Raw genomic sequence first — 18676 nt, forward strand, 5'->3', positions numbered from 1 at the left:
ATTTAGTCATGAGAGCTCTTTCTCCCATTTACAAACTTCTAGTAGGCATAGTGAATACTTATGCTCACAGTGGTAAATTAAAGGATGCACCAGGACTTTGGAACAGAATCATCTATTCTTCTAATAACTTGATGCATCCCTGAAAGACATTGCCCTATGTCTACTGTCATTGTCCCATTACCAAATTTGTGTTTGGAGTTAGCATGGTAAAAAACACTCTCAAGAGCTGGTTTGGGAGGGATGACCAAGTTTAAATGGTGGCCTCAATTTCAGAGAAGACTTCTGTGAATCATTTAATTTACTGGAATGGATAGATGTGGGGAGTCCTGGCTGCTGTATGAATACAATGCTAATTTCACTAGAGTTTGGTATCCTCATGCTGTCTTATAGAAAGACAAAAGTTGTGATCCAGTTTGTGTACTAAAGCCTGTTTAAAGCCTGTTGGTGAGGAAGTTGAATCCTTTGAAATGAAGTGAACACCTGTGCAGTGTATTTTCTCTACCTTCTTTAACAGCAATGACAGAGGAAGACTTTTAGTATTGTGCTGATTCTTGTTGATAGGGATGAGATCCTAAAGCACAGAGTTGTGGATGAGAACAAATTTTGTTAGAGTCCTGATGTTAGTGAGAGGGACTGCATACAGCTGGGGCCATGCTGCAAGGTGTAGGAATACATGTGTTTTGTGGTGCAATCTTTAGTTCCCTGGAGAATCTGTCCCTAAAGATTAATGTAAAATGAAAGGAGACACTGCATTGTACTCCTTAACTTCCCTTTGGAGAGACTTGGACCTTGTGAGTAATTCTTTCTATTAAGTCTGTGCAAGGACTGGTCTAATAAAGTTGTATAGATCATCTGAGTGATCTCTCATTTGCCTAATATGTAACCTAACACAGGGGAGAACTTCATCAAGCTTATCTGGCCCACTGGACCAGGTAATATCAATGCAACTAACCAACATTTCAAATCTGTATGGAAATAAAATGAGCAAGCTACTGTGTTCTGAGTGACAGCCATCTGATTATTATTAGCTTTTGGCAAACTCTGTCTGAACTACCAGACTTTGAGTTGAATATAGTCAACTTTCTGGTATTTAAATGTGCACTTAGGTAATACTGGATGAGACAGCCTAACACAGTGTTGGAAAAATAGTTGGTTCTGTTTTACTTCCTCTTTTACCTTCCAATCGCTTCTGTTCTTGTGTTAACTGTGATGCTTACCTAACTATTCAGTAAGAGAGTTCAGAATAAAAATTCTGCAGAAAATTAAGCAACCATCAATAACAATTTCAGACTCAAGAATTAAACTGCCTAATAAAAGGGTGAGAAACAGTAGGTCTGGCACTACCCAGAGAAGCACCATATGGGGGGAGAAGGAAGTGCAAGGTGTGATCTCTGTGATGGTCACAACTTGTGAAACTGACTCAGATGTCTCATCCAAACCCAACAGCACTGCAACAGTCTGATCATAGATTCACAGAATGGTTTGGGTTGGAAGGCACCTTAAAGATCATCTGGTATCAACACCCCTGCCATGGGCAAGGGTGCTACCCACTGGACCAGGATGCCAGTAGATTAGTAGATAAACCCAGACAGCTTATAATTCACCCAGGAGTTCTACCACCATAGTGTGAGGAGGCAAAATAATTCTGCAGTTGTTCTTGTTTGTGCTCAGGATTTCTGTTTGAAGACAGATCTTCAGTCTTCTGCCTGCCACTTATATGCTTGTCTTTTACCAGCTCCTGCTATGGTTATCCCATATGCTAACCTTGTATATATCGTGAACTTCCTTGATACCTGATCTGACTTTAATCATATTCTTATCCATTTATGTGGATCAGTACATCTTCATTCTTAACTCCGTATCTAATAGGACATTCAAGAAGAAAAAGAAAGTCAAAGGACATTAATTTAAACTTATTCTCTTTTGAGAAAGAGACTCCAGATGTGTTTACAACTGTGGCTTAAAATAAGCCACACTGTTAGCGTTAGGTCAGAGGTTGGACTCGATGATCTTGAGGTCTCTTCCAACCTAGAAATTCTGTGTGATTCTGTGATTATTATCCAGCTAGTCAGTGGTGTAATTCAGATTTTCTCTTTAACTTTAGAAAGACTACTTTGACCTAAAATAAACATTCCTGACATGAACTTGAGAGTGAAACTACCATCTTAAAGATAGCAAAAGAACTCTTTAATTTATTAAGAGACAAAAAAAAAAAAAAAAAAAAGGTGTTAATGTGTCCTCAGGACTGGTAGAAATGTGCAAAAATGAACTATTCAGTGGAATTTACTGATACCTTAGAAGGCAGATAGATACCCTTTGTGGTAGGATTTCCTCAACTTAATAGGTTGTATCCTGCACCTGAGCTGAAGTAGCTGATTAAATATACTAGCTGATCTCTACTGTGGGATGAAACATGTCACTGTAGCAATTGCAAGCCATACTCTGTTCAGTCATTCACTCTCTTTTTAATAAATAATTTAACCATTCTTTTTCTCCCCAGATAAATCTATGCAAGGCAGTAAGGAAAAAAAAAAAATAAAAGACAGAAAAAGAAAGAAAAAAATAGGAAAGCACAGACTTGCTTCACAACTCATGACCTATTAGGCAAGAAAAGAATAAAGGAAAAAAAACTTTAAAGGCATTTGTAGTATGATGGATGAAAATCCGAGAGTAATTGAAAAAAAATAGTAACACTGAATGCTGGCAGAACAATGTGACAAAGAGAAAAAATGAAAGGGGGGTTGGAAAGAATGGGTTCAGCAGTGGGAAAGTTTTAGAATGTTAAATTGTAGTTGAATTATGAGCTCTGGGTGTCCCTGTCCCTTCACTGAAGTTATTGCAGTCATGAACACTCTGTGCTTTAAAATTAAATATTGGTAAATCTAATTGTCTCCTGTGAAGTGGAACCTAGAATTACTGTATCTTAAAGCTATGAAGCAGAGTAGCAGTAGGGGGAAGAATTGGATCCTTAGACTATAAACAATGCTGTTCTGAGACTCCGATGAAGCCCTTAAGACATGTCTTCTCTCAACAACCTTCTCTGCCATATGGCCAGTGAGGACAATCAGAATTACAGCGCATTTCAGTGCATAGCATTTTTTCTTGCAAGTGATCCCTGGCCATTTTAAAGACATGGCCAGGTACCTTCAACACACACTCACACATACTCCCTTCCTCCACCAGTCCATCTTCTAAATCTCCCTCCTCTGATCACATTTCAAAAGAAACCACTAGCCCACTAACCACCTCTGCCCTAGTTAATGCCTTAGATATCTGAAGTGAGGACAAGATTCTGAGATTCTGTTTTACAGAAGAAAATGTCTGCAGAACTGAATTGTAGTACAAATCTATGCCAGGATTTTGTTGGATTTTTTTTGTTTGTTTGTTTGTTTGGTTGGTTGTTTTGTTTGTTTGTTTGTTTGTTTTTGTTGTTTTTTTTTTTTTTTTTTTTTTAAGAGCTACCTTACCAACTAGCTTTGGCTTGGTTTGATGATGTTTATGAACCTTGCACATCTAAGTTTTCCTGTATGCTGTCCACAGTATTTAGATGACAGTTTGATTGCTGTGAACTCCAGGCACCTAATTTTTCTGTATTGTTGCACCAAGTGTCATGACACGCGTTTTCTGAAGAAATCTTAGTTTCAGTTGTAATTCACACTGTGATGGGAATTAAGACCCAGAAGGCTTTTTGAAATCTCTCCTTATGTCTACAACAGAATGTGGATGTTTCCTTTTTCAGTGCTGCAATATTCAAGTTTCAGGTCTTTTGCCACCTAGTGGAACCTATGGTCCCAGCCTAGAAACTGGGCTTCATGATGGTGTAAAGGAGGAACTAAGTACCAGGAAAGTGGTTCCTGGAATGGTCATCAAAGACAAAGTGCTGAGATCCACCTAAACCAGCCAAAAAAGCATGGAAAGAAAGAGCAAAGGAGGCATTTATTTACTTGTGTTTTGGAAACACTTGATCATTTCCAAACAACTTCTCTAGAGTCAAGGGAAACTTTTAATTTATTACATTGTTACTTCTTTTTCCTATTTTATTTTTTTTAATAAATAGAAGAAAAGCTGCCTCCAAAATAAAATAGGAAATAACATATTTACATGGGGTTGCAAAGTATTTTTGAAGTTCATAGTAAATTTGAGGCTGTGGAAGGGGTAGCCCAGGGGAAAACCTTTTACTTTACGTCCTTCCTGAAGCATAAAATTCAGCAAAAATTCAATAGTGCTGTCAAATGCCAAATAGGCAGGTCAATATGTTAAACAGGAAGTAGTGACACTTCTGAAGAAATAGGCCAGGGCTTACAGCCTGCCTCGGACATAAACTCTAATGATTTCACACCTTCATTCTTAGTCCATGTACAGAATAGGACTCTGACCGAGTAATGGGTAGTGCAGAATTTACAGCCCTCTCAGATGGGATATTCTAGTGTACATTTTCATATTGCATTTCTTTAACTCTATTGCAAAGCTGGATGTCAACTTCTTTCATATTAGAGACGAATGAAAAACTAAAATACTCTCTAACCCTACCTACATCAAATATGTGACCAGTCAAGACAATCATTTCCTGAATTTTGAAATCAGTTAATATGTGGCTAGCTCTACCTGTTCTTTCTATTGAAACAGGTATAAAAAATATTGTTTTATATGGCATTCTTAAATTACTGAGTTAAATTGTTGACTCAGAATCACAGAATCACAGAATTGTCTAGGTTGGAAGAGACCTCAAGATCATCAAGTCCAACCTCTGACCTAACACTAACAAGTCCTCCACTAAACCATATCACTAAGCTCTAAATCTAAACATCTTTTAAAGACCTCCACGGATACTGACTCAACCACTTCCTTGGGCAGCCTGGTCCAATGCTTAACAACCCTTCCAGTAAAGAAGTTCTTCCTAATATCCAACCTAAACCTCCCCTAGCACAACTTTAGCCCATTCCCCCTCGTCCTGTCACCAGGCACGTGGGAGAACAGACCAACCTTCACCTCACTACAGTCTCCTTTAATGTACTTAAAGAGAGCGAAAAGTTCACTCCCGAGCCTCCTTTTCTCCAGGCTGAACAAACCAAGTTCCCTCAGCTGCTCCTCGTAGGACTTGTTCTCCAGACCCCTTGCCAGCTTTGTTGCCCTTCTCTGGACTCCCTCGAGCACCTCAATGTCCTTCTTGTAGCGCGGGGCCCAAAACTGAACACAGTACTAGAGGTGAGGCCTCACCAGAGCTGAGTAAAGGGGGACAATCACTTCCCTAGCCCTGCTGGCCACACTGCTTCTGATACAAGCCAGGATGCCGTTGGCCTTCTTGGCCACCTGAGCACACTGCTGGCTCATATTCAGCTGACTATCAACCAATATTCCCAGGTCCTTCTCCGCCAGGCAGCTTTCCAACCACTCATCTCCCAGCCTGTAGCTCTGCTTGGGATTGTTGTGCCCCAGGTGCAGGACCCGGCACTTGGCCTTGTTGAACTGCATGCAGTTGACCTCAGCCTATTGGTCCAGTCTATCCAGATCCTCCTGCAGAGCTTTCCTACCCTCAAGCAGATCGACACACGCGCCTAACTTGGTGCCATCTGCAAACTTACTGAGGGTGCACTCGATCCCCTCATCCAGATCATCAAGAAAGATATTAGAGAGCTGGCCTCAGTACTGAGCCCCGGGAGACTCCATTAGCCTCTAACTGGATTTAACTCCGTTCACCACGACTCTTTGTCATGGCTAACCGGCCAGTTTCTAGCCCCATGAAGCATACGCCAGACCAAGCCAAGAGCAGCCAATTTCTCAAGGTGAATGCTGTGGGAAATGGTGTCAAAAGCCTTACTGAAGTCAAGGTAGACCACATCCACTACCTTTCCCTCATCCACCAAGCATGTCACCTTGTCATAGAAGGAGATCAGGTTCATCAAGCAGGACCTGCCTTTCATAAACCCATGCTGACTGGGCCTGATCACCTGCTTGCCCTTCAAGTGCCGCATGATGACGCTCAAGATAATCTGCTTCATGAGCTTCCCTGGCACTGAGGTCAAACTGACAGGCCTATAGTTTCCTGGGTCTGCCCTCCGGCCCTTCTTGTAGATGGGCATCACATTTGCTAGCCACCAGTCAACTGGGACCTTCCCCGATAGCCAGGAATGCTGATAAATGATGGAAAGTGGCTTGACCAGCTCTTCCATCAGTTCTCTCAGTAGCCTCAGTGGATCCCATCTGGCCTCATTGGCTTGCATACATCTAAGTGCTGTAGTAGGTCACCAACCATTTCCTCATGGATAGTAAGGGTCACATCCTGCTCCCCATCCCCTTCCACCAGCTCAGGGTACTGGGTATCTAGAGAACAAACAGTTACTGTAAATTCACTTTTAACTACAAGATGGGATGAAGAGCAACATAATAATGATACCCAGCCCTCCATTCTGTTTCCTAAACCTGCTATTCTTTCAACTCTGAAGGAAAAGACAGGGAACTCTGTAAAGTTGTCTCTTCCCATGCCCCTGTGCTCCTCTGACAGAGGACAGCAGACATAAAGAGAGGATTCAGGGGGTTTTGGTCAACGGCAAGTTGAATAGAAGTCTGCAGCATGCCCTGGCGAACCACACGGGGGATGCATTATTCACAACATTGATAGCTGGTCAAGGGAAGGGATTGTCCTGCTCTGCTCTGTGCTTGTATGGCCTCACTGTAAATCTGCATGCCGTTCTGGGAGCCAGAACATAAGGACATAGAACTATTACAAAAGGAGGCTGCAAAAATGGTGAGGAGGGGAAGACGTGTGAGCAGCAGCTGAGATCCCTTGGTTTATTCAGCCCAGAGCAGAGGAGGCTAAAGGGGGGCCTCATGGCAGCCTGCAGCTTCTTCATGCGGGGAGTGGAAAGGCAGGCACTAAGGTCTGCACTCTGGGCACAGAGACAGGACCCCAGGGAACAACATAGAGCTGCTACAGGGTAGGTTCGTATTGGATACCAAGAAAAGGTTCTTCACCAGGAGGGTAGCTGTGTGCTGGAACAGGTTCCCCAGGAAAGTGGTCATGGCACCAAGCCTTGAAATTCAAGAAGCATTTGTACAATGCTCTTACGTGGTCTGATTTTTGGTTGCCCCTGTGCAGACCCAGGAGTTGGACTCCATGATTCTTTTGGGTTCCTTCCAACTCATGATATTATATGATTATATTATTTTGATGTTTTTTCTTGTATCTTGGAGAGTTTTCTGCCATCAATCTCAAGTTACACCCTAATGGATATTCCCTTTAGTATAGGGAAGTTCAAACAATTATAGGAATGATTTGTAAGGTAATTGACAGGTAGCTGTGATAGGCATTTGTGAGATAGCTGTATAGAAGCAATAAGGCAGGATGCAAAGTGGGGCATGTTTACAGGTAATATGCCTCAGACTCTGTTCTGAGAGTGGTATGTCTATGTTCAAACCATTGTACTGTGTTCAAGCAGAGGCTGATGTCATTAGATGTGAATCTCTGGACAGCGTTTGCAGTTCTCTGTATCGTTGGCAAAGGCAGAAAGAAGAAGGCATGAGAAAGGAGAAAGAATGTCCCCATCCATTATAGAAGTATGTCCTTAAGACATGTGTCCTTGGAAATGTTATTTCTCTGTTCTGCAGTGAGCGTTTATATGTTCCCAGCCATTGCATGGCTTCCGTTCTGCAGAGGGGATAATAGCAATAGAATTAGATTTTTATATTCACAAAGAAAGGTCAACATATGCCTTTACAAACTTTGAAAACATCCTTTTTGCACTTTCTGATGATCAAATGTGTTGAAAGAGCCAATCAATTAGATGTAAACATTTCATGTTCAGCAGTGTATAGTCAAGCAGGACAGTGTATAATGGAACACTCCAAAATAAAGAGTGTACAAAAGTACATCCCTATTAAAAGCATAGATTTATTTTTCTCATCTCTTGTAACTAAGTTCCCCCCAGCATCCAGTAAAGGATGGAGATTCTCCTTAGTCCTCCTTTTTGCATTGATGTATTAGTAAAAACATTTTTTTTGTTGTCTTTAACAGCAGTTAAAGCCAACAGAATTGGCTGGATTGAGCTCCAGGTGAGCTTTGGCCTTTCTAAGTTTGTGCCTGCACAGACTCACAACATCCTTATAATCTTACTCAGTGGCCCCCCCTCTTTTCCAAAGATTATAAACCCTCTTTTTTTTCCTAAGCTCAAGTAGCAATTCTCTGTTCAGCCAGGCCGGTCTTCAACCCGTCAGCTTTTCTTTGGGCATATGGGGATAGACCGCTCCTACGCCATTAAGATTTCCGTCTTGAAGAGTGCCCAGCCTTCCTGGACTCCTCTGCCTTTCAGAACTGCCTCCCAAGGGATCTGCCAACCAGTGTCCTGAACAGTTCAAAGGCGGCCCTCCGGACGTTCAAATACAGCAGTTTTACTGGTCCCCTTCCTGGCTTCTCCAAGAATGGAGAACTCTACCATTTTGTGGTCACTCTGCCCCAGACAGTTTCCAACCACCACATCTCCCACCAGTCCTTCTCTATTTGTGAAGAGAAGGTCCAGCAGGGCACCTCCTCTGGTAGGCTCACTAACCAGCTGTGTCAGGAAGCTATCTTCTACGCTCTCCAGAAACCTGCTAGACTGCTTCCTCTGCGCTGTGTTGTGCTTCCAGGATATATCTGGGAAGTTGAAGTCCCCCATGAGAACAAGCACTGACAATTTCGCAACTTCTGCCAGCTGCCTGTAGAACTCCTCATCAGTCTCCTCATCCTGGTTCGGTGGTCTATAACAGACCCCCACCAGGATGCTTGCATTGTTGACCTTCCTGCTGATCCTAACCCATGGGGACTCAACCTTATCATTCCCAGCCTCAAGTTTCACGACATCAAAACTCTCTGTGATATAGAGAGCCACCCCACCACCCCTGCCATGCTGCCTGTCCCTTCTGAAGAGCCTATAGCCAGACATTGCAGCACTCCAGTCATGAGAGTGGTCCCACCACGTTTCCATGATGGCAACCAAGTCGTAGCCTGCCTGCCACACGATGACTTCCAGCTCCTCCTGTTTGTTACCCGTGCTGCGTGCATTAGTGTAGATGCACTTCAGTTGGGCCATTGCTTTCTTTCCCAGCCTTGCCATTGTTCCCCCTGGCACAGCTCTAACAAGCCTTGTTTCAGCCCCATCCCCCTTCTTACCTAGTTTAAAGCCCTCTCAATGAGCTCCAACAGCTCCTGGCCTAGGATCTGTTTTCCCCTTAGAGATAGGGACCTGTCTGCAGCCATCAGGCCGGCTGCCGAGTAAAGCACACCATTGTCAAAAAAAAGACAAAATTTTTGTTGGCACCAGCCTCCGAGCCACGTGTTTATCAGGTGGACTTTTCATGTCCTCTCTGTACCCCTCCCTGCCACCGTAGGGATAGACGAAAACACCACCTGTACTCCCGCTCCATCCACTAACCATCCCAGTCCCCTAAAGTCCTGTTTGATAGTCTTCAGGCTTCTCTCTTCAATGTCATCACTGCCTGCCTGGACTATCAAAAGAGGATAGCAATCAGAGGGGCAAAACAGGTTGGGAAACCTTCTGGCAATGTCCCTGACCCTGGCCCCAGGGAGGCAGCAGACTTCCCTATGGGTACGGTCAGGCTGACAAATAGGGCCCTCTGTTCCCCTGAGAAGGGAGTCACCCACAACAATAACCTTCTTTCTGTCTTGGTGGGGGCAGTCCTGAGGTGTGGAGTCGACTTCCTTGCCCTAGGCATCCTCCTGGGTAGACTTACTACTTCGTCCTCTGCTACCTGTCTCTCAAGCTCCAGGGTCTCAAACCTGTTGCGTAGGGGCACCTGGGAAGGTGGGGCTGGTGGGGGGGCATCACCTGTGATGTCGAGCAGGGACCTGTCTCCATTCCTCCTCAACTCCTTGGTCCCCTCCCTCTGCCCGACAGCAACAGGGCAGGGGGTCCACCCCCATTTGGGGTGTCTCACCCCGGTGCCTGTCCTTCAGGCCGTGCAGGGAGTTGCTCCACAAGTCTATCTCCCACTCATGCTCCCTGATGGCCCTCAGCCTCTCGACCTTCCCCTTGCGTTCTGCCACAAGGCAGACCAGGTCATTCACCTGCTCACACCTCACGCAGACAGTCTCTCTGTCCCCCACAGGTGGTAGCAACAGGCTCAGGCACTTCCTGCATCCAGAGACCTGAACTGCTGTATTTTTGATTGGGCAGTCAGTCTGTATGTGTACAGACTTCCCAGAGAGTGTGCCTGGTGGAGACCATTGCAGCTTAGCTAGCAGTAGACTGCCGTTAAAGGAGTTGTTCATATGGGCGGGGGTGGGGGGAACACTCTACCCGCTCTGCTTGCGCTGCCTGCACGAACTGACACACCAATCCTTACTGACGCCCTGTTCACCACACTCTGTAGTGGCAGCTTTTGAACGGGTGGGGAGGGGGCATTGCTGGCTCCGCCTACTCCTCATCAGCCTCCCTGTGAGGGCTTCCAGGTCCTGGAGGCTCCCTCAAGTGGGCTTGATGCTGGAAAACCTAGAACCTGAAACCTGGGCTAAAACCTGGAACTCATGGAAACATCTATGATATGGTCAGATTTCTTTTTCCAGAAAGAACTTAGCAGTTCTGAAAAGTTTGGGGTCTACAACTTAATTGAACACTTGTACAATGATATCTGCAAGACAAAGGTAAGAACACTCTTTTATTATTATTATTATTATTTTCTGCTTTTTTATTTTTTTTTTTTTTTATCTTTTCTTTCTTTTTCTTTTTTTTATCTTTTTTTCTTTTTTTTTCTTTCTTTTTTTTTCTTGTTCTCTCTTTCTCCTTTTTTCCTTTTTTTCCTTTTTTTTTTTTAATTTTTTTTTTTTCTGCTCATCCTAGTCCTATATTTTATTTATATGTTTAGCTGATCTAGGCAAGTACTGCTTCTTACAATGTTTATACAGTAACTAGCCTAGCACTTTGAATTAAAATAGAAATAAACCACTATTCCAAAATCTTGTAACATAAATTGAGGTTCTCCTACATTCTTAAAAACAACAACAACAACAACAAAACTTTCCCAGCCCAATGCAGTATTAATCCTTTGCGTATATAAATAATAGGGGAAACAGGCCCATCTCCATCTCGAAGCTACAAGATGAGGCAGTATTCATCTACATGAAGCCATTTTAAAAGTAGGCATGTCTTGAAAAAATTGAGTTGTGTCTTGAAGTAAGTGTTGCCCCTTGACAACGTCTCAAGCTGCGATTTGTTTTATTTTGTAAAATGAAAACTATATAACACCTTCCTTTGTGTGCTGTGGAAGTTCATCATTCAAATGTGTAATATGCTGCACTAGTGCCTCTCTTGATTCTGCAAGACCGAATTGTATCACCCAAACGTTTGCTACACTAATAGGCCTCATAATACACAGGGTGTATTGTGCATTGATGCAGATTAACAATATAAAAAGTTAAACTATGTTTTATATTAGCATTATTCTTAATGCTAATGTAATGTCGAACCGCTAAGGCAGCATTGTTAGAGTGTTAGCACTGTAGATTGTAAGGACAAAAGGAATTAGATGGGTTTTCTATGTTAAATCAGTCATTAAGTGGTGGTATAATTATTTGCTGTTAGTAAAGCTCTTTTTTCCCCCTACTGTAAAATAGACAGTGTACGAAAGTAATTGCACTGTTTTCCTTGCAGCAGGGCTCCTTAAGGTTAGAGTTTGGGAGGAAAGATGTGGCACTCCTAATCCTTTTGACATTTCAGGAGGAATGCATGAGTAATATAGCATAACCATGTAATTAATCAGCCTGGGTATTTGTGGTCTACAAAGCGTGTATTTCTATGTGCATTAGGATGGGAAGGGTGAGTGGTGGGTGGGAAAGTTTCTGTGTTCTGCCCTTCCACTGTTTTAATTACAGTGGGACATTGTCTCCAATAATTTCCTTTGTCAAGTTTGTGTATGCCTTGCATGCTAAGATCATGGCTAGGGGACTCTCAATGGAAATATTTTAAATTTGGATAAATTAAAGTTTGATAAAGGAGTCCATGGCAGAGGAGGGGTGAAATTAGATGATCTTTAAGGTCCTTTCCAATCCAAACCATTCTATGATTCTGTGATTCTGTATTTACTAATAAACCTCTTTTTTATACTTGAAATACCATTCACTACAAAGAGTTTAAGAAAACTAGATTTGGGGATTCTGTGCATGGTGTTTGTATTTTCCCTGCTTTGTGGTGGCTGTATTTAGTAACAAAAGAAACCTGACAGCAGAAAAATGCTGTGGTTTATTGGGGGGAGAAGGATAGTGTCAAGGTTGTTAGATAGGAATTTGTCTCTTTTTTTTTCTTTTGAGCTAAGGGAAGACTAGTTTTTGTAAGGTTGTGCAGGGACATGAACATGTCCCTTCACTCCCTCCCTTTCTCCTTTTTATTCCCTTCCTCCCTCCCTCTCTCTCTTCTCACCTACCTTCCTCTATTCTTTGTTCCCTTTCTCCATCCATTCCTCCATTCTCCTTCATCTCAATTTTCAATGAAAGTAAATTCCAAAGCTTTATTTTGTCTTTCACAAAGTAACGCTTATATTTACTATCTAAAACAGAAGTTGAACCTATTCAAATCACTTCTTAGAATCAACTCTCGTTTTGTTTGTTTGTTTTTATTATTATTTTGTGTGTGTGTGTTTTGTTTTTTTTTTTCCTTTTGGAACCATTTAGGGGCTACAATAACAGTAGTGGTATGAGCACCTAGCACAGAATCATTTTATGCAGGGCATACAATAGTTTTAAAGAGAGAGGGGGGGGGGGGGGGAGGAGAGAGAGAGAAGAGGAAGCTGGGACATACTAAAAACCTGTGCTCACCAAAATGGGAAAAAAATGGTAATTCAGACAGCAACAAAAAAAACTTATGTTACTGACTTCTATTTTGAAGAGACCTGTCACTGGGTGTGCTTTCTAAAATACACAGTACCACTCTGCGGAGATATGTTGCCTCCTATTGAAAAAAGCCATTGACAGCCACCCAGAGATCTGCCGTATATTACATCTGAAAAACATATTTTCTTTTCCTTCTAGAGGATATGTCAATAATATTAGCTGACTTTTTCTTTTGTGGGGTTGTATTGCTACCAACTTCAATGGATACAATATTGTAAAACCAAATGTTTCAATTTTCAAAGTACTTAAATACCTTACAAACTTCATCAGGAGAGAGCAGAATATACTACCTTCTATGAACTGTTAAGTGCTACACAGTTTTTGACTGCGTAGTTGCTTTTTGGATAAATATGATTCATATTATGTCAATAAATACCAAGAAATGTTGAAAAACTGTCAGTTGTGTAATGATCAATAATGATCATTGATGAATTGTTAGTGGAAAAAAAAAAAAAAAAAAAAAAAGGAAAGAAAAAAAAAAAGTAAAAAGAACAGCAACAACAACAAAAAAGAGGAGTATCCATGAACTTTACATCTTTTTAGGTAGATTTATTTTAACCACTGATATATTTTCAAAGGGATATTTTTAAAAGTGTTTGTCAAGGTCTTTTGTGTGACATATTAAGCTCTGAATATGACCTTCAACACCCACATCAAGAGACCTATTAAACTTCATATAACCTTTAGTTCTGTTATATAAATATAAAGACTTTCTTCCTTCTACTAAGTATAGATGGTTTTTAGTTGCTTTCATATTTTTGTTTTAAAAATTGACAAACGGATACCAGTAATTATAATCTCTGTGTCTGGTACATTTTGATATTTTTGGCACATTCTCTCTAAAGATAAGCAGATGGGAGTTTATTAAATTCTATTAAACTATATATTGTAAAGAAATAGAATATGAAGGCAGCTTGAAAATGCATGCTGAGTTGGCCTCCTTTTTAACTGGTTCAGAATCACAACAAAGAAAGTGTTACTAACATATTTTATTTTGTTAATTATTTATGGTCTCTTATACTCCTAATCAATAACCTAATTGAACTGTGTCTGATTAGCTTTCTAACTTTTATTTAGTTTAGAAACAAATAATAGCCAACTTATCTATCTCCAATTCAAGTTAAGAAGCTAAACAGTTATAGAAATCTGTCAGGAATGCCTTCTTACACCAATGGCAGCTGAGAAAATCCACACTAGGCTGGCATTCATCTTCACTTTGACTTACCAAGCCCATAATATGGTAGTAGAATTCAGTTTGCCTCTGTCTATCTGTCTGTGAACTTCTTTATTCGTGTTACGAATACAACAATAAGTAGCGAATTGCAGTCATATTCTTTGGAAGGTATTTCTGTTTGTTTCCCCTTCAGTGAAACAACGCTTTTCAGGAAATACTTCAAGACACTGTGCACAGGGAGAAGAACTGAAGGACATGCTGGGCACACACTAACTAAAAGAGCCTTTAAAAATGGAAGCCCACTGCAGTGGTTCCTTGATTCCACAGCTCCGAATGAGTGTTAAGGGTGTTTCATTTGAGGAGTTACAGACCATACAGTCATGCTTGACACTATTGCAAGCATTCTCAGTGCATTGTTGATCCATTGTCGCTATTACTGCACACCATATTTCTCATAAAGTACAAAATCCATTGCTAGGTGAGATGGCAGAGAGAGAGCTAAGATATGCATCAGATGTTGGATGTGATTATTGTAAACATAAATATGCACAGAAAAGTTTGACCTGGGACTCCCATGGGGAAAAAAAAATAATAATAAAGTGTTTTTCCAGCCAGATGTCAGTATTAGGGTGAGAAACAGGAAATTTACTGTGAAATTCTTCCAGATTTTTTCCAAAGAAGCCTTTCAGAAGTCCTATTTCAAGAGTAGTTTTAACAATTTTTTAAGTCAAATTCAACATTCCTAATTGCTGGAACTGAAAAGTACTTGTAGAGAGGGAACTTTAACATGCTTCCATCAGTGTTAATTGTTTCTGTTAATTAAAGGGATGAACTGTTTGTGTTATAACATCTCTACTATCAACCAGCCACGACAAAGAATAGAGTCTCTTTCTCAGTCTCTTTCTTTCTTTTTCTTTCTTTCTTTCTTGAAAACTTAAATAAGACATCTTTTTATAGGATTTCTGTTGCTCATTGTGGTCTGAAGTAGCTACACTTGAAAGCTGGGTAAAGAACTGAGCTGTAATTTCCTCTGAGCTACATGATACTCTGAATATGTTGCTAGAAAATTTTAATCTAATTATGAGAAGTTTTTTTGTTTGTTTGTTTTGTTTTGTTTTGTTTTGTTTTGTTTTTTGTTTTTTTTTTTTTTTTCTATAAGAACTGTATTTAAAGCGATCACTACACTGAGTTGTACAACTCCACTCAGAGGTTGGGATTTATCAGTTTAAGCATGCTTATGCTAGTAAAATAGAAAAAAAAATGTTATGAGGAGCTTAGCATTTTACAATCCTCCTCTCCCCTTTTTGCTTTTTCATCATTATCCCTGGAAGTTCCTCTTCCTGTGCTTAGTTTGGCAATGATATGTTGGGAGAGTTCTACCAGGCAAGGGAGTGCTAGAACATCAGTCAAGTGCAGGGAACATGTGGTGCTGTGCTGCAAAATGGGAAGATTTTTAAACTTGTGAATTTTGAAAATAAATAAATAAATAATATTAAATATGGGGATATATTTACATTGGTCAGGACACGATGTACTCATTTGTGATTACACTAATCAATGGAGTAATTCTACTTTATTCTATTTTATGCTTGGGGTTAGTTCTTCTTTCATCCAGACCACTCATTCCTGAAATATACATGCATGGACGAAGTGTTTTCAGTTCCAAGACAACACATATCATGCAACATACCAGAGGAAAAGAAAAATATATATATTATCAATCAACTTAAATGAACAGCTATAGTAGTTATCTGTAAATCATAAACTTCCTTATTATATGATATACATTCTCAAATGTTACACCACTGAATAACTTCGGAGGAATATTCTAGAGATTTAAAATCAACCAACCAACCAACCAAAAAACAAATAAACAAGCAAAAAATGCTCTTCATTTAGATTAAAGCTACTAGATACTTTCCAATTCCTAAGTAAAGTCATAAACCCAATTCCTAAGTAAAGTTATAAATTATATTCTGATTTAATTGTGGAGACTGTATATAGCCAATGATTTCCAAAGAATTTAGCTGAAGTTCTGAAAACTTGTTTTGTTTTCTTAGGAAAGTCTTTTCATTGTTTCTTGCCTCAGTTTCTCCATTTAACAAAGGAATGTTATGTTCTGTTTGCACGTGACAAGGGAAAATGATGATATTTAACTTCTTTATAAATCTTCTTTATGGAAGGTTGCATATATGTTAGTATTTTATAGTTGCCATTGAAAATCTAGTAATTAGTATTAAGAGAGAATACTTCTGTACTATGAATAGATGAAAAGACACACATAATGATTTGCAAGTCCAAACATAAAAAGAGCAGATTAGCCCATTATCTGCATTTTAATCTGATAATACAGTGTTCAGCAAGAGGAAAGAAACTACAGCCAAGTATGGACCATGGCCTTTTATTTTCATGAACTTTGCTTTGAAACAAAATAGAAGCATTCATCATTCATCTTATTTTGCTGGTATAAGCCCTCCTGAATGCTGCTAGGAACTATTAAATATTGCAACTTATCAAAACAATGTTGATATCACAAGATACACATTTCCTTTCTGTACCGTAAGCCAGAGAAAGTAGGTACAAACTAAACTGAGCTGCAGTAAAACAATTCAATAAATCAAATATTTAAAGCTCTGTGAAATATTTGGAGCTTTGCAACGCATGCAAAAGTTACACTGAAAAATGGTGGCATTGAGACAGATTCAGGAAGATGCAGGGAGTTAGAGAGGAAGTCTTCTGAGATTTATAAATATTTTAATTGTCAAAGAAACAAATCTTGTGATTTTTTTCTTTTAAATTAAATTCCAGAATATGATATATTTTAAGTGAAAGGCAAGGAAAAAAAAAATATCCATCCACATCTGCTGTTTCCTGGATACAAGACAGTCTTTCAGTATAACACCAACTCACAATGCAACAGAGAAAGGACAAACATGCCCCCTTTCTTTGCCTGATCAGAGGATGTCTCATATAAATGCATTCCCTGGACAAGCTTTATAATAGGCTCATCCACTTTGCGTTCAGTTGTAAATTCAATACTTACCACTATTAGCTGTTCAATCTGTTGAACTTGTTTGGTAATAAACAGGACTGGGCACGACCAGTAAAAACAGTTGTACATATTCCTTTAAAGTAACACTGCATCTTGGGATTTTGGTTTAGTTTTTTGTACTTATGTTTTCCCGTAACTTCTTGGTAGCACCAGAGGATGAGTAAATAGATACATGATGTGCAAAGGCTGAATGAATCAGCAATAGCTGTCACATGTGCTCAGGTACAGTTGTTTCAGATGTAAATATTCTAAATGCAGAGAGATGTTAGATATAGAGAAACATTTTCAACCATTTATAAACTGTTTTGCTTGGCACTGACTTTAAGCAAGGACTCTCTAAAAGCAGCAGAGTGACATCTTGGTTGATGGTTGATGTATTTATCCTGATGACTCAGAGCTGCTGTGAACTCCCATTTCTCAGAGAGCTACAGATGTTACCAAACCATAGTGCCTAATTATGACGCACTTTCTAAATGCATGGTTTCAAATCCTGCACACAATCCTGTTTGCCTGAGAGGAGAGCTTCCTTCACCTTCTACAACGTTACTGATGACTGATGCTAAAGTATGTGAGTAAAACAGCAAAAAAAGAAGCAGGTACTTACAGAAGGGGGGTGGAGCTGTTTTACATGAAAACAACTGCTCACCTGTGGTTGTGCTCCTTATTCCATACAGGATATGTTTAACTTTAAAGTGCATCTCATACTGTTTCACTGATTTCTTTTTGGACTCCTTGGTTCAGTACTCCTTGTGATGCACCACTTGCAACAGGAAATCTAGTAGCTGCCTGCTGAATTGCTCATTTACTTTTGCTTTTTTGGCAGTCCCAATAACTACATGTACAAATAAGGAATGTAACACATACTTGCACTTTGGAGAACGAATCACTGAAAGTTTCAGCATGAGAACAGGTTTGCTACGGTGAAGAGCTTGTCCAGGCCTCCCCTAGTGGATAAATGTGCTTATTACAGATTTTTTAAGCCAGTCTGTGTTGCCTTTCCAGACCGAGAAGCATCATCTCCTTTTTGAAACTTGAGAGGCTTGTTGCACACACATAGACACATACATTTATAGGGTTATAAGCGGAGAAACTAATTAAGGAATTTATTTTATTTTTTTCATTTTTTTCTGGAAGAATGACGATGATGAGGACAATGAAAGATTAGCTGATGTCTGCCTGTGTGTGGATCTTCTTGCAAAGTGACATTTCTGCCTCAGTTTCTTCTCTGAATTGACTGTTAATACAGAGTCATAGTTGTTGCAAAGGATTGATTTGTTGATATTTATAGTGCTCAGTTTTTTATAGTGTTTATAAACAGGCCACAATATAAATGCTATCCTTTTATTACTATTAATCGTTGATTCTATACCTTAAATCTAAGAGAAAGTCTGAACTTATAAAGCCAGTTGTCCTGACATATATATATATATATAACTGTCATTATATAACTGTCATTTTTTTTCATCACTGTGGATCATTGACCCCTGCGGAAAAAAAAAAATAAATAAATAAATAAATAAATGGGTTAAAGTGCTTTTTACTTTTTTACTTCCTTCTAGAGTAAGAGAAATAG

The sequence above is a fragment of the Aythya fuligula genome, chromosome Z (assembly GCF_009819795.1).
Source record: "Aythya fuligula isolate bAytFul2 chromosome Z, bAytFul2.pri, whole genome shotgun sequence".
In the NCBI taxonomy this organism is placed as follows: domain Eukaryota; kingdom Metazoa; phylum Chordata; class Aves; order Anseriformes; family Anatidae; genus Aythya; species Aythya fuligula.